The 19,834-nt window shown below is 38.1% G+C and overlaps 1 protein-coding gene across 1 annotated transcript in view; it reads right to left on the bottom strand.

The window, feature by feature from the left end:
- LOC133629991 (myosin-9-like) overlaps nt 1-19,439 on the bottom strand; it is a 385,153-nt gene extending 365,714 nt beyond the window's left edge. Inside the window, exons 1-2 of the mRNA XM_062021171.1 lie at nt 19,433-19,439; nt 2,390-2,480 (exon numbers count right to left, since the gene is read on the bottom strand). The gene's annotated coding sequence lies outside the window, so the exon portion shown is untranslated. The remainder of the gene's footprint in view (nt 1-2,389; nt 2,481-19,432) is intronic.
- Nucleotides 19,440-19,834: the final 395 nt, after the last annotated feature.

Genomic DNA, 19,834 nt, shown 5'->3' with positions numbered 1-19,834 from the left:
ATACTGCATTAATATATGCTACTTTAAAACTTTCATGCAGAGAAGGAAATCACAACTAAAAAAATCACTATTTTTTTCATATGGTGTTGATCTGGAAATGTTTGCCTCGGCATTTTGATGGTGTGGGCGTGTGGCACTGAACGGAGATGTTGACATGCGGAGTAAGCACTCTTCATTCTCTAGCAGGTGACTTGTCAAATGATGCTACATATTAGCAGTAATGCTACTTTTTATAGCAACGCTTTTGCCCCACACTTGACAAATTACGGTTGTCTGTTCGACATATTCCCACTTGAAGCCAAACCACCGCCTGACGATGAACCCCCTGCTGTTTTTTGGGAATTAATTATTATTTCATTTGCTACCAGATTCGCACCTTCTTTCTCTCGTATTACCACTCGCACGGCTACGCTAGCATTACAGCTAACGTTACCCATGCTGCTACCTCTTTGCTGCGCGAAGGCGTATACGTATGTGACGTATGTCATGACAGTATGTGACGTGTGTAAGAAGGTGCGCTTGTCTGTCTGTGAGAAAGAGACACAGGAAAGAGCGAGGAGAGTCTGCAGTGTAATGCCAGCAGCTAAAAGCAACTGCGTGAGAACGTATACTCGAATATCACGATATAGTCATTTTCTATTTCGCACAGAGACAAACCTGCGATATATCGAGTATATATATATATATATATATATATATATATATATATATATATATATATATATATATATATATATATATATATATATATATATATATATCGCCCAGCCCTATGTCCAATAAAGATTTGATTAATTTATGATGGCTCTATATATATATATATATATATATATATATATATATATCGCCCAGCCCTATGTCCAATAAAGATTTGATTAATTTATGATGGCTCAGGTGTGATTCACTACAATAGGGCCCCACAGCACACTGGATTCTAGTTAATTGAAATACCACAACACTGGATATTGTTCACATAAGTTACATTTAAGAACTTGCACACAAAGCAACACTGGAGGTGACTATGATGTGTGCATTTTCTGCGCATGCGTATTAAGTCGCGTTGCGCCGGTTGACGGAGGGCGGGGGGGGGTCTTAAACGACCATTGTGTGTGTGTGTGTGTGTGTGTGTGTGTGTGTGTGTGTGTGTGGACAAGGATAAGCTTAGGTGGGATTTACCCTGGATAACCTTAGCCGGCTTAGTGTAGAAGGGGCCTGAGCATGCGCCTTTTTTGCTTGGTGGTGAGAAAGAATTTGCCATCAATCCCTCGTGAGTGCTCGGCATTGTACGCCTAAGCCACCGTATAGTTAATATACTTAAGTCCAGGATTTGACATGCGAATGATTTTAGCTAGGTAAATAAGGCATGTACAGTTACTTGTCAGCGATTATAATCAGTCCAATACTGAGGTAAGCATTAAAAATCAACTTAATGTGTTATAACCTCATGTGCTTACAGCGTTGCCAGCTGTTTGATACACTTCTCTAAAGTGTATCCAAGTTTAATGTATATGCTTTTATCCCTCGAGAAGATATACTGCAATAAAAAGTTGCTGAAATGTGAGGGGTGTACTGAACATACAGAAGGAGTCTAAACCAGCAGTGTGCAGCGGTTTCATGTGCGTTGCAGATGTGCTACCCGGTAATTAGCTATGGTGCAAACGAGTCAACAAACAAACAACATAAAAAAGCCAATAATCTTGGGTTCATTGCAAACAGACATTTATGTGTGGTTGCCAAGCCAATGTAAGGGTATGGCAATATAAATCTGCACGGATCTGCAGTGTTGGGATGTGCTTTACTTTTAGGTGGTCCATGCTGAAGATTCAGGGAAATTATTCGATATGAACTAATAATTTTTGTTGCCTTATGCATTCACTATATGGCCCTCAGAAGTGCTAGCATGCGAGAGTTTACATATGCACTAACCATAAGCCACAGAAGCCAGTAAAAACAGCAGCAGGTATAATTTAGCGACACCCCAGAAGGTAGTGTAGGAAGGCCATAAAACCCTCCCTTTTAATCCCGGCCGGCACCCCCATGTTTGTTACCCGGAGCTCGGAGATATGCTGGTAATTCATCACACACGCCTGAGCTTCCTCTTAAACCTGGCTGCACACAGAGCGCTTAGAGCACAGCTGCCAAACCAATATCGTAAAAAAAATAAAAACACGGCAAAGACTTCTCCGCCTCTAAGTCAGCCTTCTAAACAATAACAGCAACAACAAAAAAACACAGCAGAACAAGCCATTTAATCTTGTTTAATCTAAGAGTCAATCTCATAGCAGTGTTAGAAAGAGCAAAAATGCCCTCGTCTTGAAGGCGACTTTCAAACAAGAAAAAATAAAAACGCTATGATAGAAATAATGCAAATACTGGATGAGTTTTTTACCTTTTCATTTTGCAAAGTATCCGCCCTCAATGTTTGTTTGCAGGTTTCTGGATCTTCTGGGTCATCAGTGTTTTGTACTGGGGTACCAAAGCTGGAAGAAAAAAATCATAATTAACATCCACTTTTTACAGCTTTGGCATATTGCTCCTACTATAACTACCGGTAAGATGCATGAATAATAATTATAAACTCTAGACATTTTCAAAAGGTGTATTGTACTGTAGAAATTACTAGATTTGAATGCACAATTTAATGACATCAAATTCTGCTTTACAAACACAATAATGCTCAGTTTTGAAGTATCAATTTGTTTATCATTATAGTTTTTATGGGTGTACTTGATCACTCTGACATGTGTTTAAAAATTATATTCTGATGTTTGCTAATATTAAAGTTACCTCATTCATGGAGATAATATTATAAACAATTATTCGACACTTCCAAGTTTAACTGCAACAACTCAACAATACACTAAATGTAATAATAGACAATACTTTTTATATTAATAATCTTTAATACCTTTTGTGGCATGCCTTTTTATATTTACATGAAAATATAATTTATAATTAAATTAAAAACTATGCAATAACATCATTATATTAAAAAAATAATATAAACACCTATTTTTGATAGGTACAACAAAGAGGAGGAAACATAACATATCTTAAAGGTGAAATGTATTTATACAAATTATACTTGATGAAATGATGAATGGGTTTATTATTATGAGTATATTTGGATGTAATTATATATGATATGTATCTTGTAATAATATACTGACTACTGTAATATATATCAGGTGATTATGTATTGTACTGTTGATCAAAAAAAATATGACGAAACAGGGCATCATACGTTTTGTTTCGTTTTGCTCCTTTTTGGACACACAAATGTTTATTTAAAATGTTCTTTTAATATTAATATTGTCGGGTTTTTTTGCAAATAACAATATTGCACTGGATGTTATTTTTGTTATTTGAATTGTGTATTATTCTTGGTTTGTTGTGTCCAAAAAAACAAAAACAAAAAAAATGAAAATGACTGTTTATAGATATGTTGTTCCTGCTTTTTGTGTTTGTTATTGTTATTTTTTTAATTGTATTTACTAAGTAACGACATTTTATTTACATAGCACTTTTTCTCAGAGAGGACTTCACATGGTTAAAGAACAAACCGTACAATCAAATATCAGCATGATGAAACAACTGACACATAGCAAATAACATAATAAATATATACAATGGTTAAAAAAATATCAATGGAATATTACAGGTACGCAGGCATAAACAAATGTGTCGGTGTACCTATAGTTGAAGCTGGTAAGTGTAATGATAAGCAATTTACTCTTTAGACTTACCGTATAAACAAAATAAAATGTACAACATATGGTCTTACTTTTTTCTTAATTTTTATTATATTTAAATTTGATTCAAGTGACAAGAGTTTGACCTTTAATAGTATGTATGACAGAAATGTCACATGTCAGAAAAGACCCTTCAACTGGCATTCAAAGAAAACAGTAGTTCCAATTTGAGGCGCAAATAGATCACCGAATGACGACAACCAAATCTGATCATTCTGTGTATTTCCCAACTAAAACTATGCTAACTCTGCCCAGACACCTCCTTAAATCACCAGTGACAGCTGTCACATACCCAAGATGGCAAAGCAGAGAAAAAAAAACCTAACATCACACAGTGCACAAACACATCAGCATAAAAGGGCACCGTGCACACCAACTCACACACAATTTCATATTTACTAGCCTGTTCAGATGAAACTTTACGCAGATTAAAAAATGTTAAAACTCACATTTGATCAAGCGTGTCTGCAAGTTGGTGCCGAGCAGCGAGGGAAAGGCGGCGTTTGACAAAAGTGACAAGTGAGTGGATAGAGAGCATCGAGAGTTAAATCGTTCACTCCAGGAAAAACAAACTTTTCAGTCAAATGGCGTGAAAAAAAAAAGGAGCCAAAGAGGAGAGTGAAGGTGGGGGGAAAAGAATGACTTCAGATTACAGTCTCAGTGTGTGCTGGTGTGCTTTTAGTTTCCATCAAACTCTTGCAACAATGCGCCCTCGTTTTGATTGATTACTTTTGCGACGCATTTTATTCAAAAAAGAAAGGTAGACAAATACTGAGTTTAATGTATGTGTGCATTGTGCAGGGAAAAGTTTCATTTTAATGCAACTTTCAATGCAATAGAATAGGGCTTCCTGCTAATTCCTTGCTAACAGCAATGTGTGTGTGTGTGTGTGTGTGTGTGTGTGCGTGCGTGTGTCAAGCACTTTTTGTGCGATGTGTACTTTTAAACCTTTACAGTTTATTCAAGCTAAAATTAATATCGGAGCCTTGTTTATTAACCATTCCCTCCAGGATTTCTTTTTTTTGTGATTCTTGCGACCGAACATGCATGAATTTGTGTCAGCTTTTTAGAAAGTTGTGGTAAAAGATGCAAAGTTTTAAAGGTTTTTTTTTTTTTTTTTTTGTAATTTAATGATTGTTGTATTTTACTAATTTAATATCATCCAGACTTAAAAGTAGACACTACAGTAAAAGCCTATACTCAGAGTTCATAGTTATGTTAATGTACTGTTTTAATAATACGAATAACTAACTATAATTACAGAAATAAAAAGCACCAAAGTCTTCCTCATTGTCGGCTGTCTTCTCTGCCGTCAAGTTGCAGACATTTATGTTTCAAGGTTGAAAACGGTTTGTCATCTTAAAAATGTTTTGTTTTTATGTTCCAACACATTTACCCACACAAGTTAAGAGCATTTTTGAACTGTTTAGAGCAAGTAGCAGACATTTTCTTTGTATGTTTCAAGGTTGAAAAGGATTTGTCACCTTAAAAATGTTTTTTTTAATGTTTTTATGTTCCAACACATTTACCCACGCACGTTAAAGGCCTACTGAAATGAAATTTTCTTATTTAAACGGGGATAGCAGGTCTATTCTATGTGTCACACTTGATCATTTCGCGATATTGCCATATTTTTGCTGAAAGGATTTAGTAGAGAACATCGATGATAAAGTTCGCAACTTTTGGTCGCTGATAAAAAAGCCTTGCCTGTACCGGAAGTAGCGTGACGTCACAGGTTGAAGGGCTCCTCACATCTGCACATTATTTACAATCATGGCTAGCAACAGCTAGAGCGATTCAAACCGAGAAAGCGACGATTACCCCATTAATTTGAGCGAGGATGAAAGATTCGTGGATGAGGAAAGTGAGATTGAAGGATTAGATGGCAGTGGAAGCGATTCAGATAGGGAAGATGCTGTGAGAGGCGGGTGGGACCTGATATTCAGCTGGGAATGACTAAAACAGTAAATAAACACAAGACATATATATACTCTATTAGCCACAACACAACCAGGCTTATATTTAATATGCCACAAATTAATCCCGCATAACAAACACCTCCCCCCTCCCGTCCATATAACCCACCAATACAAATCAAACACCCGCACAACACACTCAATCCCACAGACCAAAGTACCGTTCACTTCCGTAAAGTTCATACAGCACATATATTTCCCCAAAGTTACGTACGTGACATGCACATAGCGGCACGCACGTACGGGCAAGCGATCAAATGTTTGGAAGCCAAAGCTGTACTCACGGTAGCGCGTCTGCTATCCAACTCAAAGTCCTCCTGGTTGTGTTGCTCTAGCCGGCCGCTAATACACTGATCCCACCTACAGCTTTCTTTTTTGCTGTCTTCATTGTTCATTAAACAAATTGCAAAAGTTTTACCAACATAGATGTCCAGAATACTGTGGAATTTTGCGATGAAAACAGAAGACTTAATAGCTGGCCACAATGGTGTCCCAATATGTCCGCACAATCCGTGCGCAAACGTCATCATACCGAGACGTTTTCAGCAGAATATTTCGCGGGAAATTTAAAATTGCACTTTACTAATCTAACCCGGCCGTATTGGCATGTGTTGCAATGTTAAGATTTCATCATTGATATATAAACTATCAGACTGCGTGGTCGGTAGTAGTGGGTTTCAGTAGGCCTTTAAGAGCATTTTTGAACTGTTTAGAGCAGGGGTCCCCAAACGTTTTGACCCGGGGGCCGCATTGGGTTAAAACAATTTGGCCTGGGGATATATATATATATATATATATATATATATATATATATATATATATATATATATATATATATATATATATATATATATATATATATATATATATATATATATATATATATATATATATATTCCTCGTGCACTAATTGACTGAAAGAGCGTGCACTTTGCCGATGATGTCACGTTATCGATGGGAAAATGCATTTTTAGACAATATGATTTGCCTGAGCGGCTAGAAGACAAAGAGAGTAACAAACGGTAGAAAATGGATTAGAAAGGACAGATTTCAAAAAATAATAATTTAGAAAAAAATATATATATATATTATTTTTATTTAGTTTTTAAACTTAGGGCTTCCCGCGGGCAGAATTTTAGACGTTGGCGGGCCGTAGTTCGGGGACCCCTGGTTTAGAGTATTTTATAGTGGTCATTTTTGTTAGTAAATGAGAGACCGTAAGAGATTATTATCACACTTCAACAACTCCATCATGTAAAGCTGCTTCTCTACTAGGTCAGCATTGCAAATGAAAATCTGTTATCAAATGTTTTAACTTGGATAAATAAATATCAAATAAATATATAACAATATGTAAACTAGGCAGTGAGCAGGCTGGTGTGTTGCCAAATGTTTATATAATGTACTACATTACCCAGAAGGCATAGTGCCATTGACACAAACCGGAACCCTTCTGAGCTGCATGCAAGAATGACAATTATGCCGTTTGAGCAATAAAGAGTTAATATATCGTTACACCTTGTTGTTCCTGGTTACTTTTTGATTACAGAGTTGGCGCACGTTTGAGCGCCACTCCGAGACAATTTTGATAGGCGAAAATGACGCTGATTGGCCAAAATGTGCGGGGAAGGACGCGCATAATTCGCATGAACTGTGAGTGATTAACTACATGTGTGCTATTGCAGTATTATTATTGCTCCCGGGTCAGAAAGTCAACATGACAATTGATGATATCAGACAAGAGTGAGTATGCGCTGTCTCACGCTTGCATTCTTAGTTATGCATATAACAAATGAGGTTATATGCCTAACCACATTGTTGCATATAATCAAGTAGCAGCGCAGGACAAATAGTGCAATATCACACCAGATGAAAGGGGGAATTCCTATTTAGAGTCATAAGTGTCTGCGAGAATGTGACTGAAGTGTGTATTCGTGCATGAGTGTGTTATTAAAAGCAGACTCTCGATTTCTCAAAGTGTCACTCAAGCCTATTAGGCAAAAAGCTAACAAAATGTGTCATGAATATGCAGTAATAACATGCAAATTGCTACCCCCTGCCCCTTGCCCCTTTGTGTACATGTGCATGCATTTGCCCTGGGGGCTGCAGACGCCGGCTTTGTAATTCCTCCCACACCATTAAAGCAACAGGGCATAATTCATGGAACAGAAACATTCAAAGTAACTGGCATAGACGCGCACAAACACAAACGCCAAGCAGTCACATTTAAAGGTTAATGTACAACAGGTTAGGATTTGATGTCTACAAGTTCTCTGCACACAAACATGTAGATGGTCTGTTGCCTCCGTCTCCCCAGGGTGATGTTTGACACAGCTCGGGTGCTGCCACAGCAATTAACCCCCTTGTTAATGAGAGGAGCTCTGTCAAGCAGCCAGATGGCATCGCCTGGTACGCTGCCACACACAATCGTTGGGAGGCTTGCCGTGCAAACACCTCACCTCTTAACACACCGACAAACTGTTACGGACCCCCACTGCTCCCTCAATCTGCTCCCCTCCCTTGCATGGCAGCTGTTTATCCACGTCCCGTCACTACAGATGTCACACACAACCAGCTGGGGAAGGAAATCACAAGGAGGATCGCTCTCCCTGCACTAAAAGATGCCGCCATGATTGATTGATACAGTCATTAGAGTTGCTGTAGTACAGGCTAGGTCAGTTGTAACATTATGAATATGATCTGATTATTTGTGATGAGATCATGCAAGGGAGGGGGGGGGGGGGGGGGGTAGTTACAGAATAGACATGCTCGTTGTGCATGTGCCAGTCCCCCGCACAAGCAGCCAGCCACTGGGCCAGGTATTGATCAGTTAGCTTGAGCTAATAGGGGAAGAGGAGCCTGACCTGGGAAAGTCAATATGGAGAAAAAGAGACACATCCTCATCCTGTCCAGGGAGAGAGAGAGGCGCATGGCAGGGAAAAGGGGGGAAAAGTGACTGTGCATCTACTAGTGTCCCCACACAAGACAATTCGGCAATTCACACTTGCTGGGTTTGATGTCAAAGTCAAAGATGAATTATCTATGGCCCCCGGGATGACATTTGATTAGTATTAGAACCGGCCCGCAGGCCACAGCCGCCTGCTGCTGTTTTGCACGCACCAATACTCGATCAGTGTTGGTGCTAGGAATTTTCAAAATGGGTTCCCAGGGACCCCATTAAGTCATAAAAATGGGGTCCCTGCCATAAGGCTGGGCGGTATATCGAATACCTCGATATATCGTGGGTTTGTCTCTGTGCGATATAGAAAATGACTATATCGTGATATTCGAGTATACGTTCTCACGCAGTTGCTTTTAGCTGCGGGCATTACACTACAGGCTCTTCTCACTCTTTCTTGTCTCTCCTTCTCACAGAGACATAAAACAAGCACACCTTCTTACATATGTCACATACTGTCGCGCGTGCAACGTCATACGCTCTCGCGGAGCAGAGAGGTAGCAGAGAGGAATGTACCATAAGTACAGCTAACTTTTGTGGCAGGTGCAAACGGAGCGGTGCGAGTGGTAATCAGAGAGAGACAAGGTGCGAATCTGGTAACAAATGGAGGAAGAAGAATTAATTTCAAGAAAAACAGCACGGGCTCCATTGTCTGGCGGTGGTTTGGCTTCAAGCGGGAAGATGTTGAACAGACAACCGTAATATAATATGTCAAGTATGCGGCAAAAGCGTTGCTACAAAAAGTAGCAGCACTACTAATTTGTAGCATCATTTGAAAAGTCACCCGCTAGAGAATGAAGAGTGCTTGAAAATCCGCATGTCAACATCTCGGCCGGTGCCACACCAACAAAATGCCAAAGCAACCTGCACATCAACACCATTTCCAGATCAACACCGTATGAAACAAATAGTCAACAACAGAAGGAGATAACGTCCGCAGTAACCTACAACATAGCGAAGGACTTATATACACTGTTTGATTTCCTATTATGCATCAAATTTTTATTAGACAGTTATGGAAAATCGTGTGTGACATCATGCACAAAAGTGCACATTATTTGTTTTAAACTATTGTAGTGGCGTTCTGTACAAAAAGTGCACTTTAATTTAGTGTTGTTTTGATATGTCATCTTAGTGACATCATGCAGAAAAGTGCACTAATAGCTTGTTTTAAAATGTCTTTGACAATCTTGCACTTTCTGTTTGGAAATGACATGAATGTTTGTGCCACTGCTTAATAACTGTTTAATAAATACAGTGTTGGTCAACTGACTTAGTTGTGGTTTCCCTCTCTGCATGAAAGTTTAAAATGAGCATATATTAATGTACAAACCCCGTTTCCATATGAGTTGGGAAATTGTGTTAGATGTAAATATAAACGGAATACAATGATTTGCAAATCATTTCAACCCATATTCAGTTGAATATGCTACAAAGACAACATATTTGATGTTCAAACTGATAAACATTTTTTTTTTGCAAATAATCATTAACTTTAGAATTTGATGCCACCAACACGTGACACATAAGTTGGGAAAGGTGGCAATAAATACTGATAAAGTTGAGGAATGCTCATCAAACACTTATTTGGAACATCCACAGGTGAACAGGCAAATTGGGAACAGGTGGGTGCTATGATTGGGTATAAAAGTAGATTCCATGAAATGCTCAGTCATTCACAAACAAGGATGGGGCGAGGGTCACCACTTTGTCAACAAATGTGTTAGCAAATTGTTGAACAGTTTAAGAAAAACCTTTCTCAACCAGCTATTGCAAGGAATTTAGGGATTTCACCATCTATGGTCCGTAATATCATCAAAGGGTTCAGAGAATCTGAGAAATCACTGCACGTAAGCAGCTAAGCCCGTGACCTTCGACCCCTCAGGCTGTACTGCATCAACAAACGACATCAGTGTGTAAAGGATATCACCACATGGGCTCAGGAACACTTCAGAAACCCACTGTCAGTAACTACAGTTGGTTGCTACATCTGTAAGTGCAAGTTAAAACTCTCCTATGCAAGGCGAAAAGCGTTTATCAACAACACCCAGAAACGTTGTCGCTTCGCTGGGCCTGAGCTCATCTAAGATGGACTGATACAAAGTGGAAAAGTGTTCTGTGGTCTGACGAGTCCAAATTTCAAATTGTTTTTGGAAACTGTGGACGTCGTGTCCTCCGGACCAAAGAGGAAAAGAACCATCCGGATTGTTACAGGCGCAAAGTTGAAAAGCCAGCATCTGTGATGGTATGGGGGTGTATTAGTGCCCAAGACATGGGTAACTTACACATCTGTGAAGGCGCCATTAATGCTGAAAGGTACATACAGGTTTTAGAGCAACATACGTTGCCATCCAAGCAACGTTACCATGGACGCCCCTGCTTATTTCAGCAAGACAATGCCAAGCCACGTGTTACATCAACGTGGCTTCATAGTAAAAGAGTGCGGGTACTAGACTGGCCTACCTGTAGTCCAGACCTGTCTCCCATTGAAAATGTGTGGCGCATTATGAAGCCTAAAATACCACAACGGAGACCCCCGGACTGTTGAACACTTAAGCTGTACATCAAGCAAGAATGGGAAAGAATTCCACCTGAGAAGCTTAAAAAATGTGTCTCCTCAGTTCCCAAACGTTTACTGAGTGTTGTTAAAAGGAAAGTCATGTAACACAGTGGTGAACATGCCCTTTCCCAACTACTTTAGCACGTGTTGCAGCCATGAAATTCTAAGTTAATTATTATTTGCAAAAAAAAAAATACAAAGTTTATGAGTTTGAACATCAAATATCTTGTCTTTGTAGTGCATTCAATTGAATATGGGTTGAAAAGGATTTGCAAATCATTGTATTCCGTTTATATTTACATCTAACACAATTTCCCAACTCATATGGAAACGGGGTTTGTAGTATGAACAAAAATATTTGAATGTAGACACATAGAATTATCATACTGGTGTGATTATATGCATCAAGTGTTAATTCAAGGCTAAGGCAAAATATTGAGATATATATCGTGTATCGTGACATGGCCTACAAATAATGAGATATTAATGCGATGAGGTGGCGACTTGTCCAGGGTGTACCCCGCCTTCCGCCCGATTGTAGCTGAGATAGGCTCCAGCGCCCCCCACGACCCCGAAGGGAGTAAGCAGTAGAAAATGGATGGATGGATAAAAGGCCATATCGCCCAGCCCTAGTTCCAACTATACCAATAGTGCCAAACTATAGGGCAATGTGTCAAAGTCAAGGCCCACGGGCTGGATCTGGCCCGTAGGATGAATGAATTATCTATGGCCCCCGGGATGATATTTGATTAGTATTAGAACCGGCCCGCAGGCCACAGCTGCCTGCTGCTGTTTTGCACACACCAATACTCCATCAGTGTTGGCGCTAGGAATTTTCAAAATGGGGTCCCTAAGTCATAAAAATGGGGTCCCACGGTAAATTTTTGGGGTCCCACTTTTTTGTAACCGTTTTGAAAACAAACAATAAATGCATGCATTATCCTGTTATATCTCACATTCTATATTGTGTTTTGGAAAAAGGTTGGCATAAACGTTCCTTAATTCATTAAAAAAAATAACACAAAAGAAAACACATTTTTATGCATATGTAAATGTATCAGTTATAAACATTAATTCACTTTCTTCTTTCCTTCATGAATCTAAACTTTACCGCTGCAGGTATTTCTTTGGTAACACTTTAGTATGGGGAACATAAGAACCATTAATTAGTTGCTTATTAACATGCAAATTAGTGACACGTTGGCTGTTAATTAGTCATTATTAAGTACTTATTAAGTACTTATTAATGCATTATTCTGTGTGGCCTTATTATACAACCAGTAAGCCATTAACTAAGAGTCTTCCCTAACCCCAACCCTAACCCAAACCCTAACCCTAACCCTAACCCTAACCCAACCCAAACCCCTAAGGGTTAGGGTCGGGGTTTGGGTTAGGTTTGGGTTGGGGTTAGGGAAGACTCTTAGTAATAGTTGCTTATTAACAATTAGTTGTTAATAAGCAACTAATTAATGGTTCATATGTTCCCCATGCTAAAGTGTTACCATTTATTTTTCTATATTTTTATTGTAATATTTTCAGAATGTGTTTGTTCTATTTTTGGCCAAAGTAAGTTAAAGAAAACATTCTGAAGTTGTCTTTATTTTTTAGTTTTAATGCCATGACTTTAATAGTCCGGCCCGCGTGTGCACAGATTTTCCTCCATGCGGCCCCTGAGCTAAAATTTGTTTGACACCCCTGCTATAGGGTGTCTTAGAATAGTTGTAAGGGTGGGGGATAAGGCCTAAAATCTATATTACAATATGTATTGCAGTCTCCTGCAATAACAATATTTATCACAATACATAAATTGTATATGAATGATAATAAAACCATTTCAGAATGGGTTATAAAGGCTCCTAATTTGGATGCCGACGTATTTGTTAACATAGTGCGCCAATTTGGGTTGTAATATTTTGTCAAAATTATTATTAATATAGAGTACTTGTTCATTTACTGTTAGTAGTGACATGGTTCTATCTACACTTCTGGTAAAATGTAATACCGGTAAACATTTATTTTGTTTGGATACTTTACATTAGTTGTGGGCAATATTACCAATTTGGGTATCTCATAACAAATAGTTACAGGGGCAATATTGGTCATACCAGTGGTGATACTGATAATTTGTTTAAGGTCATTGAATGATGATCATTCAATGATTTAAAATTACAACTATAATCAGACAAAAACAAAGAATGGTGGTGTAGGAATATCAATTAAATGTTTAAATAATTTATTATTATTGGCTATGATTTAAATCCTTTGTTTTTGCCTTCAAATCCCTTCTGTGTCCAAGAACTCATTTCCTGAGTTTTTAAACAATAAGAAAAACCCAAAATATGTTTTTGATCATAATTAATATCGATCTAAACACTGTAGTCTCGACTATATGCTAATACTGTACTTGGTAAATGGGTTTCTACACCAAAATTAATCTATTTATTAAACTTTTTCAACTTCTTCTTCCCCAGATTTTGGCGCGCTCTACCTTCCACATTTTTCACCCGATTCAAAACATTTCAACTTCAAACTGTTCAGCCTATTTGGGAATCGCGGACTTTCCCTTGACAAATTCTAAAAATTCCCAGATGTTTTCCATTCAAAATGGATTGGTCATTTTTCAAACTTCCACCAATTCCACATTGTTCCACTGATTAAAACCATTTCACCTTCAACATATTCCACTCATCTTGGACATTCAAACTATTATTTTTCCAAGTTAAAAAAAATTCCAAGAATTCCTGTATTTTCAAACCCTATTCCTTCCACATTTTTCAACCCACTCCAACCGTTGCACCGTCCAAACATTTCTCTTAACCATGACAAAAAACTAAGATGTTTTTCGAACTGGAAAAATTCCCAGTTTTCCCGAAATTCCAGGAATTCCTTAATACCATTTCTCAATTAAAAATGTTACTACTTCAACATTGCTCAACCGATTTGAAAAATTCCAACATCAACCATTTCAACTCATTCAGACCATTCAAGTTTTTTACCATTTTCAAAAGAATTCCCGCTTTTCCCGAAATTCCAAAATTGTTTGGAAATTCCCATTTAAACCAATGGTACATTCTTCAAAGTTCAACAACTCCCACATTTTTCATTTGATTCAAACGGTTCCAACTTTAAAATATTCAGCCTGTTTGGGAATTGTGTGCTCTACTTCAACAATTCTAAAAAAATGCCATGATTTCAGTTCAACGTCAGCATTGGAGCATTCACACGCAATTCCTTAAGGAATTGCCTCATCTAGTTACTGTTGATATTTGTATCGATCCGCCCAACTGTGTGTAATTTCAAGAGGGCTCGCTTGCGGTTAGCATATCCTCCTATGTTGTTTAGTGTGGTATGTTTAACGATTCCTCTTCCTCCAGTGATAATGATGCTTCTAAGAAAAGTAGTGTATTTTCTGCCATGGAGGTAGGGATTGCTGACTTTAGAAGTGGCTTTGCACCGTGGCGTGACATTAGCTGCTACCAACAATGCTACAGTACGTTGAGGATGCGTTTATTCGCTTGTGACTGTCAAATTTGTGCGGCACAGCCAGAATATGTCATCAGCATGCAACATCACGACATAACGATAGTATTAACATCTCTATCCTCAGCCATATTTATTTAATTGATATCGTCTATTCCGCCCATCCCTAATAATCGACTATTTAACGATTCAATTAGGAGGAGTATGATTTGACTATTAACCTTCCAGTCGAAGGGTCGGATATTGAGTACTTAAAACCTCTCGCATTCAGCAGGTGGGTTATGTCTGTGCACATAAAAACACATCCACTAGCTGTCATATGCATTTTGTAAAAGCTAGAAAACACAACCACAGATGACTGACACAAAAACTATTTTGTATCTCTAAAATCATATTTTTTGCCCCTAACTAACTTTCCACTGCTTTTTGACTGAGGAAAACTGCACTAAAGATAACAAATGTTTAAAAAAAAAAACGGGGAAAAAACACCTCTCCAGGAGATTATGCAAAAATAAATAATAAAAAAATGTCAGGAAAACAGAAAGTGTAAAAAAACAATACAAAACAAAAAATAAAAAACATGCGACACATCAATACATTGATAGATCAGTGTGTTCTGTACAGAATTTGAACAGAATATTTAAATATAAAATAAATCTGTAGATAAACAGAAAAAAACAGAGGGAATTGAAAAGTAGATACAAGACTCAGGATACATATAGACGCACACACACACACACACACACACACACACACACACACACACACACACACACACACACACACCTGGCTGAGTGATGCTACCCTCGAGGGTGGCTTCAATCTGATGTGTTTAATGTTGACGCTGGTGGCAAAAAACACACACACACACAAACACACACACTCACCCGCTGTTTCAACCTGCTTGTCATTTCATTTCATGAGACGTGATTTACTCATTTCATTTATTTTATTATTACTATATGTGCAGCCATTTAAAATGCTCAAGGTGTGATGTAAATCCCCCTTCCTGTTTGCCTGACAAGCGACCTAATCCATCATGCCCTTCAGTAAAAAAAAAACACGGCAAAAAACGCCCAAAACTTGTGCCGCAATGTGTGCAAACCACAACGCTGATTTGGCCGGGAGTTTTAATTGGCTGCACTGCAGGCTGTCATGCAACACACTGGGTAAACTCTCCCTGTAATGGGATGTGTTTTTAATTTCCATACAGTATGACAGCTGCTGATAGCACAAAACATTGGAAGCAGTGTTTTCATTTTTTTCTTGATCAGAAAAACAAAAGGTAAAGTTCTGCAACGTTTCTTAGGCCCTTGAATGCCTCTTATCAAAGTATAATTGTATGTACAGTGTAGGGTTGTACGGTATACCGGTATTAGTATAGTATTGGTGGATCTACACCTAACATCCACTGTAATGATACCAAGTACAGGAGCGTATCTAGTTGATACTACTATGATCTTTTTAAAATGTATATTATGTTTATAAACTCAGGAAATATGTCCCTGTACACATGAGGACTTTGAATATGACCAATGTATGATCCTGTAACGACTTGGTTTCGGATTGATACCTAAATTTGTGGTATCATCCAAAACTAATGTAAAGTATCAAACAACAGGAAAATAAGTGATTATTACATTAACAAAAGTGCAGATAGAACATGTTATAAGAGAAAGTAAGCAGATATTAACAGTAAATGAACAAGTAGATGAATAATTAATTTTCTACCACTTGTCCTTAATAATTTTGACAAAATAATACAATGGAAAATGACACAATATGTTACTGCATACGTCAGCAGCTAAATTAGGAGCCTTTGTTTGCTCACTTACTAATAAAAGACAAGTTGTCTTGTATGTTCACTATTTTATTCAAGGACAAACTTGCAATAAGAAACCTATGTTTGATGTATCGTAAGATTTTTTTGTTAAAATAAAGCCAATAATGCCATAGTACCGAAAAGTACCGAAATAATTTTGGTACCGGTAACAAAATATTGGTATCAGGACAACACTAGTACAGTGTATGCATTGATACCACATTGACCTGACTATACAACAACCTTGAATATTGTATACCCTACCTATTGCTATTTGTCAGGAAATTCCAAAGAGATCAGTCTTTTAGTGCCATTTTTAAACAAGTCCAGAATCTAACATGATCAGTTCGAACAAGTGGTGCATCACCTTGCCACATCTCATGTGTGCTGGTATGGCAACATTTATGTTTGAATCTTTGAACACCTTATGTTCAATTTATTCTATTCAGAAAAGTTTTAGGTATAATAAATGTTGTTTTTTACCTTAACATGTTTTGACTGGTCAGGTCATGGAGGTATACCTAAAATGTGCATCAATCGGAGAAGCTGAACATATATTCAACAAGAAGACAATTAATTTTCTACCAGCTGATGTCACTGTCCACAGTAAATCCAGTTTTATATCCCCATGGACTGACAGAATGCCCACAAATAAAAGAACCCCAAAACCAACTCTTTCAAGCTGAACTGAAATGTGAGGATAAGCAAAGATTGAACTATTTGGCACAGATTTATTTTAAAATCCGACCCACACCTCTCTCATTGTTTAATATAAATTGGATATGTAACTGATCAGAATGCAGTGTGAACTTTGTATTTTTCATTGAAAGGGGACAAACGTCACAATTCTTCCCCAAAACTAAATTGTCATCTCTGGTTGCATATAACGTATTTGCCAGACTAAAGAGTGCACCAGGTATATATAAGCAGCACCCATTAAATTTTAGAAGAAAAATATATGTTCCCATATATCAACCGCACCAGACTACAAGCCGCAGATATCAACGTTGTGAAATTAGTTTTTTACACAGATAGATTTTGTACAGGCTTATTAACATACTCTTATTTTGTTTCCAAGCGGTGTTTGTAACACAGCAGTAAAATGGTTGATCAAACAAAAGAGAAGTCATTATAATGGACCTACTAGCTGCGGAAGCTAGCTCTCCAATCAGCTAGACACACTCAATAACTTCACGGTGACCTTTTGGTAAATTTACTGAGGAATTTGTGAAACTGAAACAATACAAAAAAAATACCATTGTAAGTTTAAAATACTAACACAGATGTTTTGTAAGAATGAAATGTTTTGGTTATAATGGAAAACGTTGGTTGGAGTGATAAATTAAGAAACCATATGAGTAGAAACAATATGGATGATGAGTGGACGGAATGGCACTTTTACTTCTGGTTCAAAGGACTAAACAGAAGGAAATACTGCAGTGAGCGTAGTGAGTGCAGTGAGCAAACTCGTCCAAAATAACACGCAATTTCAGTATCTCTGTGGGTGTTTTATGAAAAATATTTGTTGCATAGAAAACATTATGGTCGTTAGCGAAGAAAAATCCATCAATTAGTCACACCATTTTATAAGCAGCTTGGTTCAAAGTGTAAGAAAAAACTTGCGACTTATAGTCCGGAAAATATGGTACTACTTGAAATAGGGAAATTGACTTCCGTAAACACAGGGTTCCGCATGTGATGTCATGCTTTGTGTGCGTGCGAGTCACTTCACGGACGCATTACTTACATCAGTTACATGTTTTTGCCCATATGTGACATGTACCAGTATCTGATTTTTTCATGTCAATGTGAACAGTCCAATTCCGATTTTTTCTTTTCAAATTTGATCCAGACCTCTTTCATATGTTGATATAAATCTGATATGTATCCGATGCAACTGCAGTCTGCACGATTGGGTTATGTTCATCCGACATATACGTCAAACAGCGACAAATGTCATAATTGTTTGCTAAAATAGAAGGTCGGGAAAATAAATACTGGACAAATAGGCAGACAAAAATGATAAAAAATAAGATGTTTTAGAACTCTCGCCGATGTCAACACACGTCTAAGTAAATGCCCCTCAAACTGCTTGATCCTAAATCTTTGCCCTCTTACTTCTTAATCTATTACACCAGTGGTTCTTAAACTTTTTCACCAAGTACCACATCACAAAACATTGGCTCTCCGAGTACCAACATAATGACAAACATTAAAATACAGTAGCGCTGTAAGCCTAAGTTTTCATTAAAAACAAGGCAAAGGTTTTATTTAACAAGTACCGGTATATTTATTATGTTTGGCCACTGTACCACTACACACAAAACAGTAGCTCTGTGTTTGAATATACCTCGGGGTCTTGTTCATGAGTGAGGGAAGAGTGGATTGTGAGTTCGACAGGCGTATTGGTGCGGCGTCTGCAGTGATGCGGACCCTGTATCGATCCGTCGTGGTGAAGAAAGGGCTGAGCCGGAAGGCAAAGCTCTCAATTTACCGGTCGATCTATGTCCCTATCCTCACCTATGGTCATGAGCTTTGGTGGTTCGGGCATCTGGTTAGAATGCTCCCTGGGGAGGTGTTTAGGGCACGTCCAGCCGGTAGGAGACCACGAGGATGACCCAGGACACGGTGAAGAAACTATGGCTTCGATGGTGGGGGAGGATTAGAAATTTGAAATCTACTACATAAAAAGATTGTATTTAACCAAAAATCTGAGTTTCGGCTTTATTCCCTGCGCTATGAACGTAGTCCAGAAGTATGTTTGGCGGAGTCAAAGTGAAGCTTTCAATCCTCACAACACAGTAGCAATTGTCAAACACGGTGGTGGTAGCATCATGTTCTGGGGCTGTGCGGATGCCAGTGGTACTGGTGCGCTGCACTCACGCATATATTCAGGTTTCATCAAACATATATTGACGTAGTTCCCCTTGGGCAGTGGTCCCCAACCACCGGGCCGCGGCCCGGTACCTGTCCGTGGAACGATTGGTACCTGGCCGCACAAGAAATTATTTTTTTTTTTTTTAAATTAAAAATATATATATATATATATTTGTTTTTAATTAAATCAACATAAAAACATAAGATACACTTACAATTAGTGCACCAACCCAAAAAACCTCCCTCCCCCATTTACCCTCATTCACACTCATTCGCACAAAAGGGTTGTTTCTTTCGGTTATTAATATTTCTGGTTCCTACATTATATATCAATATAGATCAATACAGTCTGCAGGGATACAGTCCGTAAGCACACATGATTGTATTTCTTTATGACAAAAAAAAATA

The sequence above is a fragment of the Entelurus aequoreus genome, linkage group LG15 (genome assembly GCF_033978785.1).
Source record: "Entelurus aequoreus isolate RoL-2023_Sb linkage group LG15, RoL_Eaeq_v1.1, whole genome shotgun sequence".
Taxonomy (NCBI): domain Eukaryota; kingdom Metazoa; phylum Chordata; class Actinopteri; order Syngnathiformes; family Syngnathidae; genus Entelurus; species Entelurus aequoreus.
This window is presented reverse-complemented; position numbering and strand designations above follow the sequence as displayed.